Source organism: Arvicola amphibius, chromosome 3 (genome assembly GCF_903992535.2).
Source record: "Arvicola amphibius chromosome 3, mArvAmp1.2, whole genome shotgun sequence".
NCBI classification, from domain to species: domain Eukaryota; kingdom Metazoa; phylum Chordata; class Mammalia; order Rodentia; family Cricetidae; genus Arvicola; species Arvicola amphibius.
Genome location: NC_052049.1, coordinates 160,651,796 through 160,676,237, shown reverse-complemented (window position 1 = coordinate 160,676,237; position 24,442 = coordinate 160,651,796).

The following is a 24,442-nucleotide window of genomic DNA, read 5'->3' as shown; positions in this document are numbered from 1 at the left end:
TCATGGGTTAATTCCGCTCCCTATCTACAGTCCTCCTTGTCACATTTCTCATGACTCTAGCGTCTCCAACATTTTGGGGTTTCTAATTAATCAGGTTAGAGCTACCCTGATATCAAAATCTAATTAAAATAATACGGAAAATACTTTGCTGCAGTCGGAGGCTGTTTGTTGTTTCCAGGCCACTTTGTTAACCAATGGCATTCGCAGTATACAGAGGGGAATCCCACATCAGGCTGCCGAACAGTTTCGTTTTTTAAATTGATGTTTGTACTTTACTATCTAGTTTAAAGGATGCTCTTTAATGCTAAATTTTCTAGCATGTTTTTAATATCATTAAAAGAACCTTATGTCAAAAGTATATCTGATTTGAATTCCATGTTTCACTCATAAAATGTATCAAATTTGGAGGGTTGTGATTGAAGGTAAATAAGAACTGAGTTCAAGTTGTCACTTAGGGGTCAAATGTGTTCCACTGAGTCAAAGCATGTTTTATAATTTTATGAACATAAGAAAATAAGATTTTCGAAAAAGAAAAAATGGATTAAAACTGTGGACTGCCACATATAAAAGTGAAACCGTGACCAAAGTATAGCTGTGTCGATGCGGAGCCGTGTATCAGCTCTACTCTGCGACTAGAACATGAAGGAGGAATGGGAACACAGAATTTGTCCCAGTGACTAATCAGAAATCTTCAGAACTTTCAGTTGTTCACACACCCTTCTCTCCTTCTGCTAAGCGGAACTCAAAGGAACACTAGCCACGAAAGCTCAGGATGTGGCCTAAGAGTGTAAAGACCATGCAGAGTACCTTTCAGAACCATTGGAGGTCCCGACTGGAAAAGGGAAAGCGGGCACAAACCCCACACCTAACCAAGAGCCTGTTTGCAATCGATAGGTGCTGGTGACATATGAAAATCAGTTTTCGCCAACGGAGTGACATTGAGTATATCAACCAGGGCAGGACCCATGCCCAGAAGTAGTTAGTTGGTCATAGAAAACAGATCCCATATTTTTGTTGTTGTTGTTTGATTGTTTTGTGGACACTTTGTTTGGGTACTCTTTGTCTTACTGTTTTGTTTTTGCTTTGTTGTTGCTGCTATTATTGATTTTCAGTTTTTGTTTTTATTTTTGTTATTTTGTTTTTCTTTTTAGGTAAAGGAGAGAAAGAGTGAGAGAGCATGAAATGGAGTAGATAGGGAGGTTAGGGAGGATCTGGGAGGTGTTGGGGGAGGGAAAACGTGATCAGAATACATGAAAAAATCTTTCTTAATTAAAAATGGAGTTTACAGATAGTGATGGTACTGCGAGGATTTACCGAGACTGAAGATTTCAGAAAAGCTCTACACCCAGAGGGCACAGGCTCCATGCGCTGTGCCTCACACCCTGATCAAGGCTTGATTCAGAGGATGAAAAGTGGTCTGTAGGAAGCCATTTAGAGAGAGAACATAAGTTTCACATATAAACACATTTAAATACGTGTGTAACATCGCATTCAATCAAAATGATAACGAGCCAAGGAAACAATATTATAGTGAAATAAGTACACATAGCTGGAATCTTTTCATTTACCAGAACAAACATAACCCGTGTCTTTGAGGAAATTGTAAGCACTAAGTGGATTTACTAGTGGGACGGGAATAGCTCACAAAGAAGTAGGGGTTTGGGAGATGGGGACGACGAGTTCTTGGAAAAGTCAGAGGCAATGAGCTCGAGTGCACGAGTGAAGAGACAAGAAAAGGGTTCTAAAGTTTCAGCAGCCATGTAGTAAAACTTTCAAAGGCAGGTAGGGATGAAGCAACCCAAGAAAAAAATTAAAAATGGATAAGTAAAAGAATAAATCAATGAAGTACTATCATCAAAGTTAAATTCCTGCCTTTTGTTGTCTTCAAGAAGGAGAAATAATTTAAATAGCTACAAGTAGAAGGGGTTCACAGACTTTTATATCCTGAGTCCTAGTCTGAAAAAGTTAGCAAAAAAAAAAAAATGGAAAAAATTTAGAATAGACCCAGAAAGGAACAAAAAAGTTTTCTAGTAAAAAGTGTTAGGAAAGTCAATTCAGATGATTAATTTTAACTCTGAGTGTTGCTGGTGCTTAAGATCAGAGAAAAAATGGGCATCTTAAACAATCTCATCTGGGGAGACTTTAGGCTTTGGTAAGAGGAAGACTAACGCCCAGCAACTTCTTCTCATTGTTTTGATGAATATGTTAGATTTTTAGCACTACAAAAACAAACAAACAAAATGGCTATTCATCCGTACTTGCCTTATAGTCACCAGCTAGAGTGTAACTTTCAATCATGACAAGAAAAGTAACTGGTCATAAGCAAGATCATGGCAAATACAGCTAAATGTCTGCCAAAACTTTACACTTTCCTTTCCAGAGCATGAAGAGTTCTCTAAGAGGCAGCTGTCAGGCCGCTCATAGGTCTCATTTTGTTTGCACGTGACTCTAATATTGGAATGTTAATGGGAATGGCAGAATGAGGGAGTCAAAAATCAGATGGGGCTAAGTTTTCTCCACTCGCGCCTAGATTCAGAAACACCCGAGGATCTGTGGGTTGGTTGTCAACATGATGGAAAAAACCCAAATCAAGGTTTCTCAACAGGAACTAAAATGTCACCAGAGCCCCAAATATAATTCACACGAATAGAAGGTGAGGTAACTGATACTGGGTTCTAGAAACAAGGGTGGAGAAGCATAGCCTTAAGTTCAGGGAATCTGTCAAAGCAGTTGTTTAATTCAGAGAGAGAAAGAGAGAGAGAGAGAGAGAGAGAGAGAGAGAGAGAGAGAGAGAGAGAGAGAGAGAGAGAGAGAGAGAGAGAACCTCTGCTGATAGCTCTAAGCAAAGAGGGTTAAGAGAGATAATAGATGTCTTAATTATCCCTTTTAAAGTTTTGTAATAAAGAAGTAATTTCAGGCAAAAATGATTTAAGAATAGAAACTAATCATGAAAAGAACCACTGATATAGTTAAAAATGTGAGACCTTTGGGGGAAAAGGCAACTTTTTTTTTTTTAAAATCACATTCAGACTTCTAGAATGGGATCGAGCAGCTCGGCATGGTGATACATGTCTGTAGTCCATTACGAGAGCTTGTAGCGGGATCGTGAATGAGGTTTATTTTTTTAAGTTACATTTATTTATTTACATACAGACCTACGTGCACCATGCCTCAGTGCATATGTGGCAGCCAGAGAAGAACTTTCCGGATCAATTCTCTACCCAGTAGGTTCCAGGGATCAAACCCATATTGTCAGGCTTGTTGGCTAGTGCCTTTGCTCGCTGAGCCATCTTCCTGGCTGGATCTGGAGTTTGATGCCAGCCTGGGCTACAGAGTGAATTTGAGGCCAATTGGAACTATTTATCAAGAATCTGTCTCAAAAAGCCAAACCAAATGAAAATAAACCAAAACAAATAGATAAAACTTTGACCAAAATACCCTTCCAAAAACAAAAAATATTAAAGGATAGGCCTAGAGAGATGACTATATGGCTCTGAAGTTCCAGAGGACCCGGGTTTGTTTCCCAGCAGACAAAACAGCTACACACACCAAATAAAGAAATGCCTTTAAAAACAGCTATTGAAGGAGACAAGTCTTTTAGACTCCATTTAAACAGACACATCTTAACCTGGGGCTATGATGTGTGGGTTTTGTTTTCTCTATATTTGTTGTTAGAAATGGCTGTTAATGGAACTATCTTTTTGTAAGGAGATACTTTGAACAAACTTACAGATTAGATTTTTAAGTAATACCTGAGAAAGAATTTTCCACGTGATTATGTGTGTGCAGAGTCAAATATATGCAACAGTTCACAGTATCTAAGGGATTGTAAATCGTCTTTAGGAATTTTACCTCCTGTGAGCAGCAGAGGGGCAGGGATGCCTGGCAAGCCTGGGAGGAGGTCATGTTCTACAGGATCTGTTGACGCACGAATGATGACAACAGAGATCTTGGCATGCTCAAGCTTCACTGACCACAATGAGCACACAGAATCAGGTTTTCTTAAGTAAATCTCTTTAGCCCTAGTGTGTGGCAGATGAAAATGCTCGTCTGGCTGGCTGCTTTTATTGATGATGACTAGTGAATAATGCTTATCTCCCTTCTGACCATTCTTTTCTTGAATGTGGGTGGGTATGACGAAGGGGTGTGTGGTAGATGGCGCTACAGGTTCCAATGACGGGAAGACAACAGAAGCATTTATATTGGAAAGGAAAACTGCCAGAATTTATAGTGATTATAGTCATTGGACTAGAAAAATTCAAGAAAATCAATCGGAACTCATAGAATTAGTCGAACAATTCGGTAACATTGCCAGGTAAATTTCCAGTAAAGTCCCCATCATTACTTTCTTTGCATGGTATTAAAGTTTAAAGTGACAGGGGAGGACTATAATTTTTAAAGCAGCAAAATGGCATTGCTAAAAATTCTAAGAAATAAGCTTCATAAAATATACTTATATTGTGAAAAGATATGAACTTTATTGAAATATATAAAATAAATTTTGAATTAATAAACAAAACACAGTAGAAAAACCTGACATGAAGAGGACTGTTGGACAACTTGATCAGCATCAGTTGATGTTTGGAACATATAACATCAGCATGTACACTTCTTTTTACAGTCATCTGAAATCATCAGGATGGACCAAATCCTCCACAAAGCAATTCATAATTCCTTTATGAGGACTGATGTCATACAGAGGATTCTCTAACTACAAAGGTATCAGTTGGAAACAACACACACATTTTTCAAATATATAGCCCCAGTTACTTTCCACGTAATTGGAAACCAAATTATGTATTTCCAAGTTGGCTATGGCTCAAAGACTACAAGGATATCAGAAAGCATTTTGAATGGGTGGAAAAAACCCCATAGAATTAATGGATGTTACTGAGATGTACTTTAAAATCGCTCTTATAAAAGAATGACCTGAAATCTATTGCTTCATTTTTACAGTACTGGATTAAGAAAGTCAATTTGTTACAACATAATGAAATGAAAGAAAGTAAAAACCAAGATCCATAGAACTGAAACAGAAACCAGAGGATAAAAGTCAAGTAAACAAAAGTGACTTTATAAAAGAAACTCTTTTGTTGAGAATTCTCTGTTTAGTTCTGTACTCCATTTTTTAATTGTGTTATTTAGAATTTTAATGTCTAATTTCTTGAGTTCTTTATATATTTTGGAGATCAGTCCTTTGTCTGATGTGGGGTAGTTGACGATCTTTTCCCATTTAGTGGGCTGCTTTTTTGTCTTATTGACCATGTCCTTTGCTTTACAGAAGCTTCTCAGTTTCAGGAGGTCCCATTTATTTATTGTTGCTCTTAGTGTCAGTGCTACTGGGGTTATATTTAAGAAGTGGTCTCCTGTGCCCATGCATTGAAGGCTACTTCTCACTTTCTCTTCTCTCAGATTCAGTGTGGTCAGATTTATATTGAGGTCTTTAATCCATTTGGACTTGAGTTTTGTGCATGGCATTAGATATGGATCTATTTCATTCTTCTACATGTTGACATCCAGTTATGTCAGCACCATTTGTTGAAGATGCTTTCTTTTTTCCATTGTATAACTTTAGATTCTTTGTCAAAAATCAGGTGTTCATAGGTGTGTGGATTGATATCCAGGTCTTCAATTCGATTCTATTTGTCAACATCTCTATTTTTTATGCCAATACCAAGCTGTTTTCATTACTGTAGCTCTGTAATAGAGCTTGATGTCAGGGATGGTAATGCCTCCAGAAGTTCCTTTATTGTATAGGATTGTTTTGGCTATCCTGGAATTTTTGTTTTCCATATGGTGTTGATTATTATTCTTTAAAGGTCTGTGAAGTATTGTCTCGGGATTTTGATCGGGATTGCATTGAATTTCAAATGGCCAAAGGATACTTAAGGAAATGTTCAACTTCCTTAGCTATCAGGGAAATGCAAATCAAAACAACTCTGAGATACTATCTTACACCTGTAAAAGAGTTAAGATCAAAATCACTAATGATAGCCTATTCTGGAGAGGATGTGGAGTAAGGGGGAGGGGGACACTCATCCATTGCTGGTGGGAATGCAAACTTGTACAACCACTTTGGAAATCAGTATGGCAGTTTCTCAGAAAACTGGGAATCAACCTACCTCAGGATTCAGCAATACCACTCTTGGGAATATCCTCAAAATATGCTCAATCATACTACAAAAGTATTTGTTCAACTATGTTCATAGCAGCATTATATGTAATAGCCAGAACCTGGAAACTACCTAGTTGCCCCTCAACTGAAGAATGGATAAAGAAAGTGTGGCACATTTACACATTAGAGTACTACTCAGCGGTAAATAACAGTGACATCTTGCATTTTGCATGCAGATGGATGGAATTAGAAAACACTATCCTGAGTGATGTAACTCAGATCCCCCCAAATGAGTATGGTATGTATTCACTCATAAGTAGATACTAGCTATAAACAAAGGACATTGAGCCTATAGTTCATGATCCTAGAGAAGTTAAGTAATAGTTAAGTAATAAGGTGAATCCAAAGAAAAACATATATAGACCCACCTCTAAACTGGAAATAAATAAGATCACCTAACAAAATTGGGAGCATGGGGGCAGGAGTAGTAGGATGGGGAGAAGGAAAGGGTTGAGAAGAACTTAAGGGAATGGGATAGTCGCGATAGAGGAATTGTAGAACTCTAAAATAACTCTAAAGCCATTTCTGACGATTCTGAGCCCTCTCAGTCTCAGCAGTAATGCTCTCCCTTCCCTCCTGAGAACCAAGGACCTAACAGCTACTGAAATGTTGGGAACTTTCCATTTCCCTGAGTCTTTGTGAATGTTCTCCAGAAATTGGGGCATGATAACCTTTAAGATGTTGACTCAGTTCCTGAACAATTACCCACACATGTATGTTTTGACTCAACCCCTGGGAAACGGGGTCAAAGTGACCTCTTACCTCATCTTATCTGGCAATCACTCTCCAGCCAATTATTGGTAATAACCCCTTTGAATAAGCCAATCATAACAGTCAAAGAACAACCCCCAGACACCCCCATGGCTTTTTCCTTTAAAAGTAGCCTGTACCAGCTATTCAGGCTTCCCGAATGCTGAGGGACCCTTTCATGACAGAATTAATAAAATCCTCATGCTTTTACATCAGCTGTGGTGTGACAGATGGTCTTTTGGGGCAACGACTCCTTAGTGATTGGACTCTAGGGTCCAACAGAAGGACAGATAAGAGATCAAGGAAAGAGATATCTTGATTGAGGGAGCCATTATGGGGTTAGCAAGAAACCTGGCTCTGAGGGAGCCATTATGGGGTTAGCAAGAAACATGGCTCTAAAAAAATTCCCAGGCATCCATAAGGATGACCTCAGCTAAAACCCTAAGCAATAGAGAGAGGGTGCCTGAACTGGACTTGCTCTGTAGTCAGACTGATGATATCTTAAATATCACCATAGCACCTTTGTCCAACAACAGATGGAAACAGATGGAAACAGAGCACTGGACTGAGCTCCCAAGGTCCAGTTGAAGCGTAGAAGAAACGAGAATATGAGCAAAGAGGTCAAGACCATGAAGGGTTCATCCACTGACACAGTTTACTTGAGCTAATGGGAGCTTACCAGCTCCAGCTGGGCTGGGAAGAAAAAAGCATAGGACCAAACTAGTCCCTCTCAATGTAGCTGACAGTTGTATGGCTGGGACAGACTGAGGGGCCACTGGCAGTGGCACTGGGATCTATCTCTATTGCATGTACTGGCTTCTTGGGATCCTATTCTCTTTGGATGTATATATACCTTGCTCAGCCTAGATGTAGTAGGTAGGGCTTTGAACTTTCCACAAAGCAAAGTGCCTTACCCTCTCTTAGGATTAGAGGGGGGTGGAGTGGGAGGGCATGTGGAGGGAATGAGAGGAAGGAAGGGAGTGGGAATTTGGATTGGTATTTTTTTAAAAATAAATCTAAGAAAAAAATAAAAATATAAAAGAGGAACCAGTACTCAGCTGCCAGGAAAGAAGTGACACTACAAGACTTACAGACAGTCAAAAAGATAGGAAATAATGTTAATTTATCAATGACTTAGACAAAATAAATTCCTGATAAATCGTGTACCAATGAAAGCTGACTTAATGATTAATCTGTATTACTTTTTGTTTTCTAGAAAAGTAAATTACAATTAAAATCTTTGCTATGAAAGAAGTCTAGTCAGATATCTTACCAATAAGTCCTACCATAATTTAAGAAATAGGTAATATTATGTTTTTTTCCCAAAGTCTTACAGCAAACTTAGGGACAGGATTATTTCCAAACTCATAAAGGAGGGCAGCCAAACCTAGATCAACAAAATTCAAAGCGAAAAAATTTAAATAGTGGTTCAAGTGGAATCTAACAGTGCACAGGAGTGAGCTGTAGAACACCAGATGGTATTCATTCCAACAATATATGGTTTATTGAATGTTTGAAACAGACAAGCATGCAACTCAAGGTACAAACAAATTAAAGCAAGAATGCTGATGCTTGATCAAGTTCACTATTCATACTTGATGAAAAGAAATTCTAGTGAGCTAGAGGAGGAAAGGAGCCCAGTCTTGGAGAGGCCACCAGAGAGAAGCCCACAGCTCCATTTATACTTAAGAGTAGAAAGCTTTCTCCCAAGATAGGAATCAAAGAGAGATGCCCATCTTCTTCTTCACTACTACACTATTATTCTCTTTATTTAATGTTGTGCTAAGAAATAAAAGGCACCTTATAGAAAAAGTAGTACAAAATTTCTCTATTCACAGATGTCAAGATTGTATAGAAAAGCACAAAAAAGTTAGTAAGTAAATCAAAATCATAGGTTAGAAGATCAAGATATAAAAGTAAATTTATATATGATAATAATAAATTGAAATTAAATTATCTTCTCTGCATGTAGATGACAGTTTTGTAGCCTTGTCTGTTTGTGTGACCCCTGGTAGTGGGACCAGGATCTATCCCTAGTGCGTGAGCTGCCTTTTTGAAGCCCATTCCATATGGTGGGAAACCTTGCTCAGCCTTGACGCAGGGTAGGGATGAGGGTGGGTCTGCCTCAACAGAATGTGCCAGGCTTTGTTGACTCCCCAAGGGAGGCCTTATCCTGTCTGAGGAGTGGAAAGGTATGGGTTGAGGGAGGGGGAGAGGACGGAGGGGAAACTGTGGTGGGTATATAACATGAATAAAAACGATAGACGTTAAAAATAAAGAAATTAAGTTATCAAGTATAGTAGCATCAAACAATGGAAAAGGTCATAAACTATAATGCATATGAGACTGCTACATATGGAGACCTAACAATGCTGAATGAATTTTAAAAGTTATAAATGGCCAAAGAGATGAACCAGCTCATTACTGGGAAAACTCACTAGTTGTAATAGGTCATATTTTTCTTTACTGAACTATGGGTTCAATATGATTTCAATCAAGATAACAGCAATCTCCTTTGTAGAATTTGTCCAGTTGATTCTAAGCCTCATTTGGAAATAAAAAAAAATATAGACTAGCAAAAATAAGTTCCAAGGTAAGAACAGTAACAACAATACACCTCAGAAAGGTATAACAAAGTCTGGGGGATAGCATTATTTTATTTGAATACATATAAACTTACAGTATCAAGACAATGCATCATTGCCATAGAGATATGGGAGGATATACAAATTTAAAAAATGTGAAGTCTCATAGAAACTTACTACTATATGAATCATTCTTTTTGATAACTCACATAGTCACTGGACCTGACTTGAGCATCTGAGACTTCAAAGCCAGCCTCCAGTAACACACTTACCCCAAAAAGGCCACACCTACTCCAACTAGGCCTTACCTCCTAATAGTGCCACTCCCTATGGGAGCCATTTTTATTCAAAGCACCACACTAGTCTTTTTTTTTTTTTTTTTTTTTTTTTTTTGGTTTTTCAAGACAGGGTTTCTCTGTGGCTTTGGAGCCTGTCCTGGAGCTAGCTCTTGTAGACCAGGCTGGTCTCGAACTCACAGAGATCCGCCTGCCTCTGCCTCCCGAGGGCTGGGATTAAAGACGTGAGCCACCACCGCCCGTCTTTGAATTACAGGCTTGAACCACCATTTCTTGGCTTTAGTCAGGCCTATTTTGATATAGTGAAATAAATACCTGTTATCTATTATTGTTATAGTCAATATTCACTATCAGCTGGGGTGAGCTTAGAATTGCTCAGGCTACAGCTTTGGGCATGTCTATGAATGTTTCTCTGGAAATGTTTAACTAAGAAGGGAAAACCCATAATTAGCTTCAGCTGTCAACTTGTTGCAAACCTTCACTCACTTGGGGAAAATGAACTTTGTCTAAAGAACTGCTCCAATCAGACTGTCCTGTAGGCAGGCCTATTGGACAGTTTCTTTTAAAATTATTATTACTTAATTGAAAATTTGCATACCAATCCCAGTTCCCACTCCCTCCCCTCTACCCCACCACCACTCACTCCTCAGAGAGGGTAGGGCTTACTGGACAGTTTCTTAATTGCTGATTGATAAAGAAAGGCCCAGTTCATCAATGCATGGCGTTATCCTTAGGCAGAGGTGGCCAAACTGTGTAGGAAGGCAGATGTGCAAGTCAAAAGGAACAAGGCAGTGAAAAGGGCCCTGCTTCTCTCTGTTTCTTCTGTCTGGCTTCAGGCTGGTACCCTGGATTTCCCCCTGTGATGGACTATAATCTTATTGTCAAATAAACTGCTTTCAGTTATGGTGTTTATCACAGCAACAGAAACAAAGTAAGACACATATGTTATGCACTAGGTTTCTGGAATGAATAAAAAGGTAAAAAGGAGAAAGAGCTGAAGTACCAGCATGCATCACTCTTTCTACCTTTTAATTATGAGTGAAATGGGACCAGCTGTCTGTCTTGTGCTCCCGCTGTGACGGACTCTCTCTTCTCAAACTGTGCGCTAAAATGAGCCTTTACGTTCTAAAGTTTCTTCTTATATGTATTTGGCCAGAGGAATGAGAAAAGAAAATAATAAATTTAAGGTGAATAAAACTTACGTTTACTCCAAAGTCATTGGTGGATCAACATATCAGCTATATTATTTGTAATTGCTCAACCTCAAATCTGTCCACATGCCTTTCAGCTGGTAAATGGTGAAGCAAATGAGCAACCTACATATAACAGAATTACTCAGTATCAGAAGTCACCAACTATTAGTCCCTTTGACCACATGGAAACTGTAATACATTAAGTTATATTGAAGAAGTTATGTAATATTTAACTTCATTTCTAGGATTTCAGAAAGTACACCGAAAGAATAATGGCGTTTAAGGTGGCAGCTATGTTTATGTCCTTGTATACATTGTCATATGACTTTATACTTAAAAAAATGTCAAATTGTTGTTCATGAATAGGTAGAGCTATTATTTGTTAATCAAAAACAGCCAGTCTTTGCCAGGGAACCTGGCAGTGGGGTAAGGGATGGATGTGAAGGAACATGGAGGAATTGATGGGGATTGGATAAGAGAGCATTGTGTCATGATTGTGGCAGTTGTCCCAGAACTACATGCCTTTCTCAGTTCTTGTGCACTAAAAAGTGTCTGTTTCATTAATATCAATAAACTGACTTCTAATCAGAACTTAAAGAAAGGTTTGGGTAGAAATTAGCTTTTACTAATGTTTCTTTTTAAAGAAGAAAAGATTTTTTTTAAAGCAAGATACAATCCGAAAAGTCATATCACAAGGCCAGAAGATTTTAATACATGAAAATGTAAATTTTGTATAGTAAAATGTATTTATCATTTTTATTATACTTAAAAGATATTTATTATGTGCTTAACAACAGGCTGCTAGCCAAAATATCTAGAGATTCCTTCAAATTAGGTAGACTAATACTAATTATACAGCTAAAAATGTGTCCATAAATATGAATCTCAGTTGACTTATGCATTATAAAAACCTAAAGTTTAAAAGAAGCTATTTTCTCAGTCTTGATTGGCACAGGCTCCTGAAGCTGCAAGGAAGGTATGTACTCTTGTATGTTCTGGAAGGAAAATAAAATGCCGGAATTGGTTGCAAAGACAATCCCACAGTCTCTTTTAGACGTTGCCTTTAACCTAGCAAATCCACTGTGAAATTCTTGCCTTGCAGACATTTTTTAATATGATTGCAGCTTATTTTTTAAAAAAATGAGGAATTTTAAAATAAACGATATAACTGTCAAGTACTTAAATTATATAAATAATGTCTAACTAGTCTATATAACCAATTAAGATATGATAAGGCTGTGTATATTTAAGTAAAAATCTCTGCAAGTCACTTTAACAGAAAGAATTATATTTTTAATAGAAGGGCTTTCTAATTTCTGTAAAATACATTTTCAAGAGTGCACACAGGAGGGATTAGAGTTAGGATATAATTGTATTTTAATTAAAATTAATAAAAGAAAAAAACAACTCATGTGCTCATTTTCATCTAAGGAAAATGTTGTTTGTCAATGTCAAGGTAATTGCTACTTATGAAGGTGGGTAAATGCCTAGGATGCTGAGAGTTTATTTTTGTGTTTCCCATCAATAGTATAATTCTTTTTTTTTTTTTTTTTTCTCATGGTTTATTTTTTTTTATATTTAAAAATTTCCATCTCCTTCCCTCCTCCTCCCCCTTCCCTCCCCTCCTTCTCCCCTTTCTCTCCCCTCCTTCTCCCCCTTCCCTCTCCTCCCCCTCCACCCATACCTCCCCTCCCTCCCTCTCAAGGCCAAGGAGCCATCAGGGTTCCCCACTCTATGCTAAGACCAAGGTCCTCCCAACTCCCCCCAGGTCCAGGAAGGTGATCGACCAAGCTGAGAAGGCTCCCACAGAGCCCGTCCATGAAGAACAATCAGAGCCCAGAGCCATTGTCCTTTGCTTCTCAGTCAGCCCCCGCTGTTGGCCACACTCAGAGAGACGGGTTTGGTCGCATGATCCATCAGTCCCATTCCAACTGGAGTTGGTGATCTCCCATTAGTTCTGTCCCACCGTCTCCATGAGTGAACGCACCCCTCTCGTTCCTGACTTTCTCCCTCATGTTCTATAGTATAATTCTTACAATTCTTTATATTTATTGCTTGAATCCTTGCATTGAAAATATTTATGAGTTATGAGATTTGAACGAAGGGAGCGGAATATTGGATAAATTAACAATGCAGTGTGTTATGGCACACAATGCCTGGCTTTTAGAAAGAGGACTTTCTGTGAAACTGCATAGTCACCCAAATATGACCTGGCAGCCTGTGAACTAAGATCACTGGAGCCATCACGACTTATTACTACCACTGTCTGCCTCTAGCGGGCCGTCATTTGCAAGTGTGCGTCGAACACAGTTGATCTCATTAGGAGTTATTTCTGCCTCCTTTGTCTTAAGACTCTACCAGGTGATTCGGGCTCTCTTCACTGAGATCTGCGGCAAATGAAAGGTTGTCTGTGTCGCTGCTGTTACGATGAAACGGCAGCACAGTGCCGGGCTGGAGTACACGGGTCTCCCTTTCTCCATCAGTGTGTGGAGACGGAGTCTGACATGCTTCTACACGTAACTCCTCGTGGTAGACTGCCAGCAGGAGTCTTGAAGCACTTTGCCTGTCAGTGTTTTGCTGCCTGAGTGTCAGTCACTGAGGGGTTCAGCTTCTGTCTGGTGGGAAGGCTTCACTCCTTATCTCCCTCGCCTTCCTGTTCTGCTCAGAAATGTTCTCCTGTCAATCAATCATTAAGTCTCCTTATTTCCCTGAAGGAAGATGTTATTAAACAGCCTGCCCTAGGCCCTGGAAGAAATCAGTTGTATCCTAGTCAGGAATACCTAGTTCTAGTTCTATACTTGTATCAACAAGCCTTGCTGCCTTTAAAGGAAATATTTTACTTTTGCACATGTAAGTCCAGTTCAGGAACTGTGGGCTCTTCCAGTTCCTGCAGAAGCTTTGATTTACCTGCTTTCATGAGAACTACCTAGAATTATGGGGTGCTTTGTCTTAAGGACATTTAACATTCTGATTCTGAAACAGAGTTGGTGGCACCGGGGTGAACATTCCTGCCCCTGTTCTTCTCCAGGCATGATTCCCTTTTCTAGGCATGACTCCATCCAATGACCGTCATGTGTGGCTGAGGGGTTTGCTTTGCTTTGATGTGTGAATGAAGTGTTGCTTCCAGGAACTGCATTATGAATCGACAGTGTCTGTGGACCTCTCTCCCTTTCCCTGTCTGGTGACAGTGAAGGGCTTAGAGGAGTCAAAGCAACAGGAGGCCCAGTCACACATATGATGACACGCGACTTGACACAATTCCCCCTTATGACCTGTCACTGAAGTTTGGAGCTGTGATAAGAAGCCTATGCTGACCCATCGCAAGTCACAGCCTGGGGTTAATAAAGCAGCTTTTGCTAGTCCATGCCATTAGCATGTCATAATGGCCATTAAAAGCTAAGGGACATTTCCCCAAAGATGTTTTGTTTTTTATATTGCTGTAATAAAAAGCTGGTTTTTTAAAAATACATATTATAGAATCTCTATTTAATATGATATTTCATGATATTTAAGTACTGTGACTAGGTTTTCATATTAAGGAATAAAATCATCATTGTATTAGCATATGTATTTAAACATTAAACTGTATCTTTCACTTTTTATGCACTCACGTGCATGATTTTTTTCCCTTATGAGCTGTTGTTCCTTAAATGTCTGTCTTCCAATGCTAATACTTGGGCCTCAGCATACCTAATTTCATTTGTCTATACAGTAACCGTGCATGGAAAATGATAAATTGAAGTTCAGAGACACAGCTGGAAAGCGGAGGGGCACTAAGGTCAGAGAAGCCCTGAGCTGAGCCCGTGTGCTCCAATTGAGGGAGGTCAGCCTGCCCTACTGTGGGAAGCATTGCTGAGAGAGGCAGTAGTGAGGTGGGGGAGAAAGAAGTGGGGCAGATGGTCACAAAGGGACCACGCGACCCTCAGAGGACTCTTAGGTGAGCTAACAGAAAGTGAGACAGAAGCTGGGGCCTCAATTAGGGATGGCAAGTGCAGATGACGTCAGTTTGGGGATTAGAAAGAAGACAGCAATAAAATTGCAATAAGAAAGAAGTGGTAGAAAGTACTTTTTGTCTGTCTATTTTAATTTGGCACAAGAGAAATAATAGCGCGAGTGCATATTTAAAATGGTGCATTGGTGGGGGCGGGATCTTATCAGTGAAGCTGGGAGAAGGAGGGACAGGTAAAGCTATGGTATTGGAAGGTTTGAAAAGGAGTGTGTCTTACAGAAATTTATTTATGATTTTTTTCTCCGCTCACAATCTCTTTTCACACAAGAAATCTTTATGTGATCCCAGTAATATAGATATATAAAACAGGTACATAAATCAAACAATTTTTGATAATAAATCATATGGAATTTAAAAAAAAAAAACAATTCCCTGGAATGCACATCATTTTAGGATTAACTAAAGGTCAAAACAAATTTATATATTAATGAGAAGAATATGCTTTTTTATTTTTACACAAAGTGTAGATGAATGAAGTCCTGGGTTAATGTGTATTGTTGACATGAGCATGACCACGTCAAAGGCCCCAATGCCTCAGATCCATCGAATGGCAAGGCTGGGTCCAAGCTCAGGGCAACAGCCCACATGATCCTAGCTTTCTGCATGTTTGTCTGTCATTTCTTTTTTCCCATTGCCTCAGTCTGATTAATGCCATCTGTGTAGGACAAGAATTCAATCTTGGCTACATATTTGATATGGCAGGATACAAAGCACCTTCAATAGTCTCCAGAGATGTTTGATATTTATAATCATCAATGCCAAGAATGTCACTTTATATAAATACATAGAGCAAATGGCAGAAATGTGTCCAAGACCATTTCAGACTTTGCTAGGATTTCTATTCTACTCTCAAGCCAAAATTAATTGAATACTTTTTTAATGAAATGAAACCTGAGTCTAAAACTCAATCAGCAACTTAAAAATTAAACATTCTAACACAGCACACAAAGATAAGCTATTAATGATGCAACACTATAAGGAGTCATGGCACAAAATATTGTTATTCCTTTCAACAGTTAAAGCAATATGTTTGTGTAAGAGCAGCCAATTCTGTGTGTAAAAGAGAAAACACGGTGATCAAAGCATATAACAGTGTGTAATCTAAGCTGGGGTGTTGCAGGCAGCGATCATGGGTGTGGCTTCATGTCATGACACAAGCAGTAAAATATGCATATGTGTGCGCAGGAACAAGGCTGCATCCACACGGTGAGACATCACTGGTAGTCCATAGTAAGAACTGAGTCCTGCAAGAGACACTCTGATTTGTTATGTATTCTATTTTCAGTTAAGTTTTGGTGCTTATGTGCTCAGAAATGTTTTATGGTTGCCAGAATTTTCACAAAGCTCACACCCCATTATGGAGGACAATGCTAATCACAATTTTGTTGCCATCTATTGGAGTCAGAGGCCCTGACCCACACCAGGAACTTAGAAACTTTCATCTACTTTACTCTAGATAGCTCCTCCTCGGAGGGTTGCGGGGGATGCCAGAGTAAGGGCTTACACATGCATGAGAATGTGAAGGAGTTCTCAGTAGCTCTGCTCCCTCAGCAATAGAGAAAGCCAGGCTGTTGGGAGAGAAGATCGGTAAGGAACTGCTATGAGTTGGGAGGAAAGGCGTGAATACATGAAGCGCAATACTAATTAGTCCTTATAATAAAGGCTCGGAGTCAGATATTAGGGGGTGAAATGAGAGATCAGAGAGACAGAGAAGCCAGCCACTTTTTACCTCTACTGAATCGTCAGACCGAAGAGGTGATTCTGTCTCTAGGAATCCTCAGACTGAATGCCTGAGCTCCTGTCTCCTCCCACCTTATACTCCTCTCTCCACCTAGCCATATCTCTCCTATCTCTGTCTCCTTAGTGCTGACCTTAAAGATGTGTGATCTCAAGTCCTGGGATCAAAGGTGTGAGCTCTTTTTCTTTTTTAGACTGATTCAATCTTGTGAAACCCAGGGTGGCCTTGAACTCACAAAGATCCATCTGCCTCTGTCTCCCCAGTGGTGGGATTAAAGGTGTATGTCACCCTTGCTTGGCCTCTATGGCTAACTAATGTGGCTAGCTCCACACTTTGATCTTCAGGGAAGCTTTAATTGTTAAAGCATAAACAAAAATCTCACCACAAGTACATGACTCTGAACCTGGTCCCTTTGCAGACCTGAGCAAAGGTCCCAGCCTCAGACCATGCACACTGGGTGCTGAGCCGACCTGAGTTCCCAGGTGCAAGGTTTTAAAGATGCACAGGTGAGAATGGCTTGAAATTAGTAACATAGGCTGAATGCACACCTTTTCCAGACATTGAGGTTCAAAGGTTGTGAGAGCTATCAGGGATATAGTGTCTCCTGGGAGGACCAAAGATTCAATTAGCACTGGAAGAGGAGACAAGGTATACAGTGACATGAGGTTTAAGAAAAAAAAAAGTTAGGTTTTAAAATATTTGTTGTTATTGTTGTGTGAATTCCAGATGTGCTATTAGGGTTTCAGGCTCTCCAGGTGCAGGTGGAAGAAGAACAGGAGAGAGATGCACAAAGCCACTTGAACCAAAGACTCTGACCCAACAGGGAATTGAAAGCCAATGAGGAAGAAGGCACAAAGTTCCACCCTTAGCTAAGTAGCTAAGAAGCTATTTGCAATGAGAGCTACACTCCAGGGCAGTGCTGAGTTGGTTGCAAAACAGGATCCTTGGGGGTTCATTTTGTTTGTTTGTTTGTTTGTTTGTTTGTTTGTTTGTTTTTTGGCTTTTCGAGACAGGGTTTCTCTGTGGCTTTGGAGCCTGTCCTGGAACTAGCTCTTGTAGACCAGGCTGGTCTCGAACTCACAGAGATCCGCCTGCCTCTGCCTCCCGAGTGCTGGGATTAAAGGCGTGCGCCAACACCACCTGGCTGTTTGTTTGTTTTTTTAAGAGAGAGAATGAACATGAAGTTAGGTGAATAGAATGGGGGGGTATCTAGAAGGAGTTGGGGAGAGAAAAGTATATGATAAAAATAGTGTATGAAATGTATATATATATTCAGGAGTTTATGCGTTTGTGCCAAGCCTGGGAAATATAGCAAAGGCCTATTTAAAACAGAAATAATAAGAAGTATATAAATACAGTTCTACTCTACTGCAGTAAACTTCTTCCAGAGCATGAATATTTTGGCAAAATTTGCTATTTTAGGAGTTGATATATATATTGTTTTTATAATGGAAATGACTTCTAATAACAAAAGTTGGATGCAACTTAGACATGGTTCCAAAAAGGTCAGGGTAAGAGACTGTAGTGCTTGTCCACGGTGGCAGCCACTATGGCTGTTCGAAGAAATTAGCCAGATTAGATTCTGCATGTGAATGTGTTTTATAGTTAGTGTAGGGAAAGGAAATAATGACTAAGCTAGAATTTGCAGCACAGTTAGCCATGCAAATGCACAAATTCAATTTCTGGAAATGTATGTACGTTAAGAGCATGAATTACATATACTGCCATGGCCAAGGGAGAGAGTGGAGCTATGGTGTGGATAAGTGAAAGCCAGTCCAATATTCTCAGCTAAGGGCCTGTTGGTGGGTACAAAGTTACGTTTGGATGTGAATGATACATTCTGATGTTCTATGGCACAGTAGGGAGAGGCTAAAGAGATACTGTAGACTGTGTTTTGAAAAAGCTAGAAGGAAGGACTTTGTAGCTTTAACTACAGGGATGTGATGAATGTTTGAGGAGACAGACAAGCTTAACTCAACCTGAACATATGATGCTATACACAATTTAAGACAGCACCACTATTCCGTAACTATATGGAACTTTAATGCGTCCATTAGAATCAAAAGGAAAAAGTGCTGGTGAGCCAGGAAAGAATGGCTCTGACTAGCTCAATTCTTTGTACATAATAACTCAAAAGAAATCAGGTGGTCTTTATTTACCATTTTTTTGCTTATTAAACTAGTTTTATGAGGCTATTTCATTAGTAGGTAGATTGACACATTAGATTAAACAAGAACAATGAGAAATATACGCCGAATGAACCAAGCATTCTTGTTACTTCTCTTCTTTCCTCTAAATTGGTTTCCTCTTTGTTAGAACCACATCCCAAAGGCACAAGCAATCATCTACCATGAGAGGGTGAGCAACTAAGATCACAGCTAAATATCAGCAGTTCGCCCTTCTCCAGCCTGGAGTTAGCAAAGGCAGATTCTAAGAGCTTGCTGGAGAAAAGTGGATTTCATAGGTCAAAGAGAAAACAGTTAAAGTAATATTTTAAAAGGACAAGGGACTACATCCTCTCACGTTACAGGGATTGTCACCTGTCATTCGTAGGACTGCAGGCTGTGGTTCCGAGTACTGTGGCCCAGGGAGTTCATTTCTGTGTCACCGTGGTCTTCTTATTTTCAGGTTTACTTTAGTTTTATTTACGTTTATATTATATGTGGGGAAGTGGGTGTTGGTATTCAAATGTGCATGGGTGCCCACAGAGGCCAAAAGAGGGAGCTATAGATCGCCTGGATCTGGACGTATAGGCAGTTTTTAGGTTTCCAGTGAGGATGCTCTGAACCAAGCACAGTTCTTTTGTTTGCTTGTTTGTTTGTTTTGTTTTTTGTTTTGATTTTGGAAAGGAAAACATTCAATGCGATAGCTTACATTTTCAGAAGTTTAGTCCATTATCATTATGGTGGGACATGGCAGTGTGCAGGCAGACGTGGTACTGGAGAAATAGCTGAGAGTCCTATATCTTGCAGGCAACAGTAAGAGAATGAGATACTGGGTATGACTTGTGCATATATGAGACCTCAAAGCTCACCTCCACAGTGACACAGTTCTTTCAACAAAGCCACACCTCCCAGTGCCCAAGCACAGTTCTTAGCAAGAGAAATGAGCTCGTAAACAGAGTCAACCCTCCAGCAGGGCTGCTGCAGACTGCCACCTTCAACAAGGTCCACAGCTAACCGTGGGCAGCTTTTTCCCCGGTATCTGAGTCTTCAAAGACTGTCCTGAGGTCTGAAGGGCAGATTCAAGTCCATTTTTAAGACCCAACATAGCTTGTTTGGTGAGTCATGAGCCATGGTTTAATCTCTTAATTCTTTATGGTAGTTCGAGACTGAGTCCGTTTTATCACATTTTATTCATGATAAAACAATACCACAAAGCTCTCTCCTCCAGTGCACACAGTCTTGTGTTGTCAACCATTTGGTGACAGCATCAGAAGCTTGCTGTAGTCTTCCACATTACCTCTGTGCTCAGACAAGCCTTACTTGCATCTTGAAGTGTTGCCTTTTAGATATTTGAAAATCAATATAATAATAGATTAATGAGAGCAATTCCAGCTTATTTTAGAAAGCATAAGGTAAAAATACTATTCTAATCCATTGTTAAAATTTACTATGTATTATTTTGTCTATTATTCCATTTTATGTTCTAGAATTGTCTGCTAATAGCCAATAATAGGCTAAATTATAATAAATATTTGAAATAGAATACTGTAAAAATCTTAAAATGGACAATAGATATTTCTTCTTAATTCTTTGCAATGATTTTTAGTACCTAGTTCATGTTATTGCAATATTTAGCCAGCCTCCTTGTATTATCATTTTACTAAACCTAGAAATAACAGCAAATCACAATGGAGACTGAGGGCATTTGTGTCGTCTGCTTTTAATGAGGAGGGCTCCGGAGCTTCATTAGCTGGCATGCTGTTGACTAGTGGTTTGAGATGTTCCTTATCATACTGTATAATTACTTCCAATTTCCACTTTCCTAAACTCTTAAAGACCAGCTTGTTAAAATAATTGCGTTAGTGAAGGATTTTTAAAACATCGTATCCAAATGCACTGACTCGATCAATTGCCTTCCTTCTTAAAATGACCACTTGTCTCAGATTTTCCAATTTTAAGCCTTCTTGTATTTTGCGTTTGTCAGCTCAGTGTCACAGTAACAAAAATCTGAAGTAATCAACTTTAAAGGAGGGAAAGGTTGATTGTGGCTGACAGTATTGGAGAATTCTGTCCTCCTCACTTCATGGCGTGTGGTGAGACAGCACATGTAGAAGGGAGATGGGGGAGAGAAAGCTGCATCCTCACCACAGGGCAGCTAGCAGGCAGGAGAGACTGGAGACCCAATCATCTTCCCAAGGCAATTTGCCAATGGTCTGCCTTGTTTTCTTTGGACCCCACCTCTTAAAATTTCCCCTAGCTCTCAACAAAGCCAAGCTAAGAAGAACCCTTTACCACCTGGGCCTGGAAGAACGGGGCACTTCCAATCCAAAATATTATGCTCTTGAAAGTTTTAGAAGTTCAGATTCTCCTACTGTAGCTCATCATCCAGAGACTATAGAGACTCCGTAGAGGACTCAAAGTCAAACATCTGACACAGATATTAGTGTGTAATTCACAGATATTAGTGTGTACCCAGTGATAACACTTAGTGTGTGCTGGAGAGGACCTTGCTCCCGGCTGTGTAGTTAGGAGGAGCTGCCAGTAAATCCTGGAGTGATTGTGGAGTCTTCTCTTCCAATTCACACCCAAGGGCCTCAGTTCTATGTTGTATATCTCCTAACACCTGCAATTATTACATATATTTTTTCTAATTTTTAAATACTTTTTAATGATTAAGCAAGATGGTACAAGTTATGACCTTGTACTCAGAGGTGACATGCTAAGCACAGATGCAGGCACGTCTTGTCAGAACCATGCTTTCTCTTCCATTTTCCCAGCTTTCAGGAGTGCTGTGCGCTTGCTCTGTAGTACAGTACACTAAAACAAAGCTTTTCATAGTCTAGAAATTTTATTAATAAATAATAATAAACAGGCCACTTTATTATTTTTAATTAGAGTGGTTCCCAAGGCCAGCAGCTAATTACTCAGTATAGGAGAAAATCACATCATCTAAACATAAATTGAAATAATCTGACAGATAGTCACTGGTATTTAATCAACTTTAATCCACCTACAAGGTTGGGACTGGTGAGTTATATGAGGACTCTCTTTTCAGCTTACTTATATTGTCAGGGGTCTTTGGATTGATACTCTTGATTCTTAATTTTATTAAATTGGTATTCAGAAATTTATTAATTTTTTTAAATTAAATAGTAAACTGAAGCACAATTAATAAAAACTCAGGGTCAGAAATTGGGGTTCAACCTGAAGATCTGAAAAGCAAGATAGCCAGCCACTGGCTCTTACCTCGACCTCAGTCTGAAATGGTGATCCTGCCTCCAGGAACCTCAGAAGGAGACTGTGTCTGAGAGCTCTTTCCCCCCATTTTATAATCCTCTCTAGGGCTGGGATTAAAGGTGTGCACCACCGTCATTAAAGGCATGCACCGCCCAGTTTCTATGGAAACTAGTGTGGCTACTGGGAGTTAAGGTGTGTGTCATTATGGCTACTGAGATTGAAAGTGTGTGTTATTGTGGCTACTGGGATTAAGGGTGTGTGTTACCGTAACCTGGTCTGTAAGACTGACCAGTGGGAGGGACTGCTTTACTCTCAGATCTACAGGTAGTCTTTATTAAAGTACAATTGAGATGCTACTACAGTAAGTGGAAAAGGAAGTATACAGTCCAAAGCAGTTAAAGGCATGTGAAATTTGAAACAGAGTTATATATTTACAGCCAAACAGAGAAGGTGGGGGACTTAAAATAATTGAATTTTAAAGTGTTACTCAACTGAAATTAAACAAATTAAAGGATAATTGGGATCCTGGAACCTCGTAAAGATAAAATACTAATGCTTCAACCTCAAAAATCTGGAGCCTGTACAATGACTCTGTTCTCACATCCAGTCACTGAGGACCATATACCATAGAAACATGGCAGCCATTAGGCCCCCTCCAGATCACGACGGACACAACTCTGCTTTTACTTAAAATAGTTCCCAAGGGCAGTCATTCAGATCTAGTTTATTTAGATTTAGAGTTCTGGTGTCTTTAAACACCCTTCACATGGCTTTCTTTAGTGCTGGCTTTCCTCAGACCACTAAAGAATGTTAAAAGCAACAATTCTTAATATTTTAACTTTACAAAGCACTCCACTACAGTTCTTTGGTAGGGTAGAATACCAAATACATAGACACACTCAAATGCATATGCACAACCATGTGCACATGTCCTTGTGCACACACCAACACAATTGAGTATGCTTTAAAAACCCTTTCTTTCCCCCACGTTGGAAGTCGGAGTGTCTGTGAGAACCTGCAAGGCCAATTAGAAGAAGGCAGTTGTTCTCAGGCTGGTATCCCTACTGCTTGTTTATGATGAGAACAAATGTGGTTGTTGACAAAAATGACAAGTCTTAACTAATAACTAAATCAAGGAGGCTGCATTTTAACTGACAGTGCCAAGTATTTACACAGCAGCTTCTTGTGAGAGCTTAATCACGAACTGACGATAATTCAGCGGCTTCCAGCAAACCCAAGGAATCGGGTATTTGAGAGTGCCGGATGGATGTCTTCACCAACTCACTATTTTAAAACAATCCCCCTTTTTCATTTAGATTTTTAAAATGTGAGGACTGAGAGCAACTTCCCTATCAAGTGCCTTCAACCTACTTTGCTGTAATCGTATGCTTGCTGTATGCTTATATGCTATGCTGTATTGCTCACGCTGTAGGAAATTTGTCTAATCACATAATAGAAGTGATGTGTCAGCTGGAGTGATGTAGACAAAGTCCCATGTCACGAATTCCTGCATGTTTATTCCAGGAAGTGCCACAGACTGCAGAGACAAATGTGTGTACTTTTGTTTGTCAGATAATGAAAAGAATCAAGCTCAACATGTTCTCTTCTGTGTTTTAACTGACGAAATATGTTGAACTCAATTCACGCCCAAAGGAAACTGTCACTTACTTCAGGCAATGATGGTATCTACTTGCTTTTTGGTTCATTTGTATGGCTAAAGCTATGCTTTACTGATAACAACCCTGTTTTATATTATGTTTACCTTGTAAGATGGTTTAAATACTTTGGAAGAATATGGCCTGTGTGTTCTAAATTAAAAGGTAGATGTAAGGAAGAGAGGAATATCCATTGGGTGGTCTCGGTGATCACAGGCTGACAAGGGAGCACACAGAAAGAGAAGTGTTTCCAGCAACAGCAGCACAATCAGAAATGTTTCTCACTGTGAAACTATTAAAAATTGAGGAGGGACCTTGGGATTTGTACATTTTATTGCATCATTGACTTAGATGAATATTAATCAGATTTCGGGGACTTGAAAAATGAACATTAAGAAATAAAGTCAAAGAAATAGGTTTCTATTTAATTAACCCGAGGCATAAAGAGGACCAGTAACTGACAAGGAAAAAGTCTACAATGATACCTGTTTAAGCAGAGGAAGGGAGCATTGGAGAGATGTCTCAATGGTTAAAAGCACTGGTTGCTCTTGTAGAGGACCCAGGTTTGATTCCTAGAACACACATTGTGTCTCACAACCATTGTAACTTCAGTTCCAGGGACTATGATGCCCTTTTCTG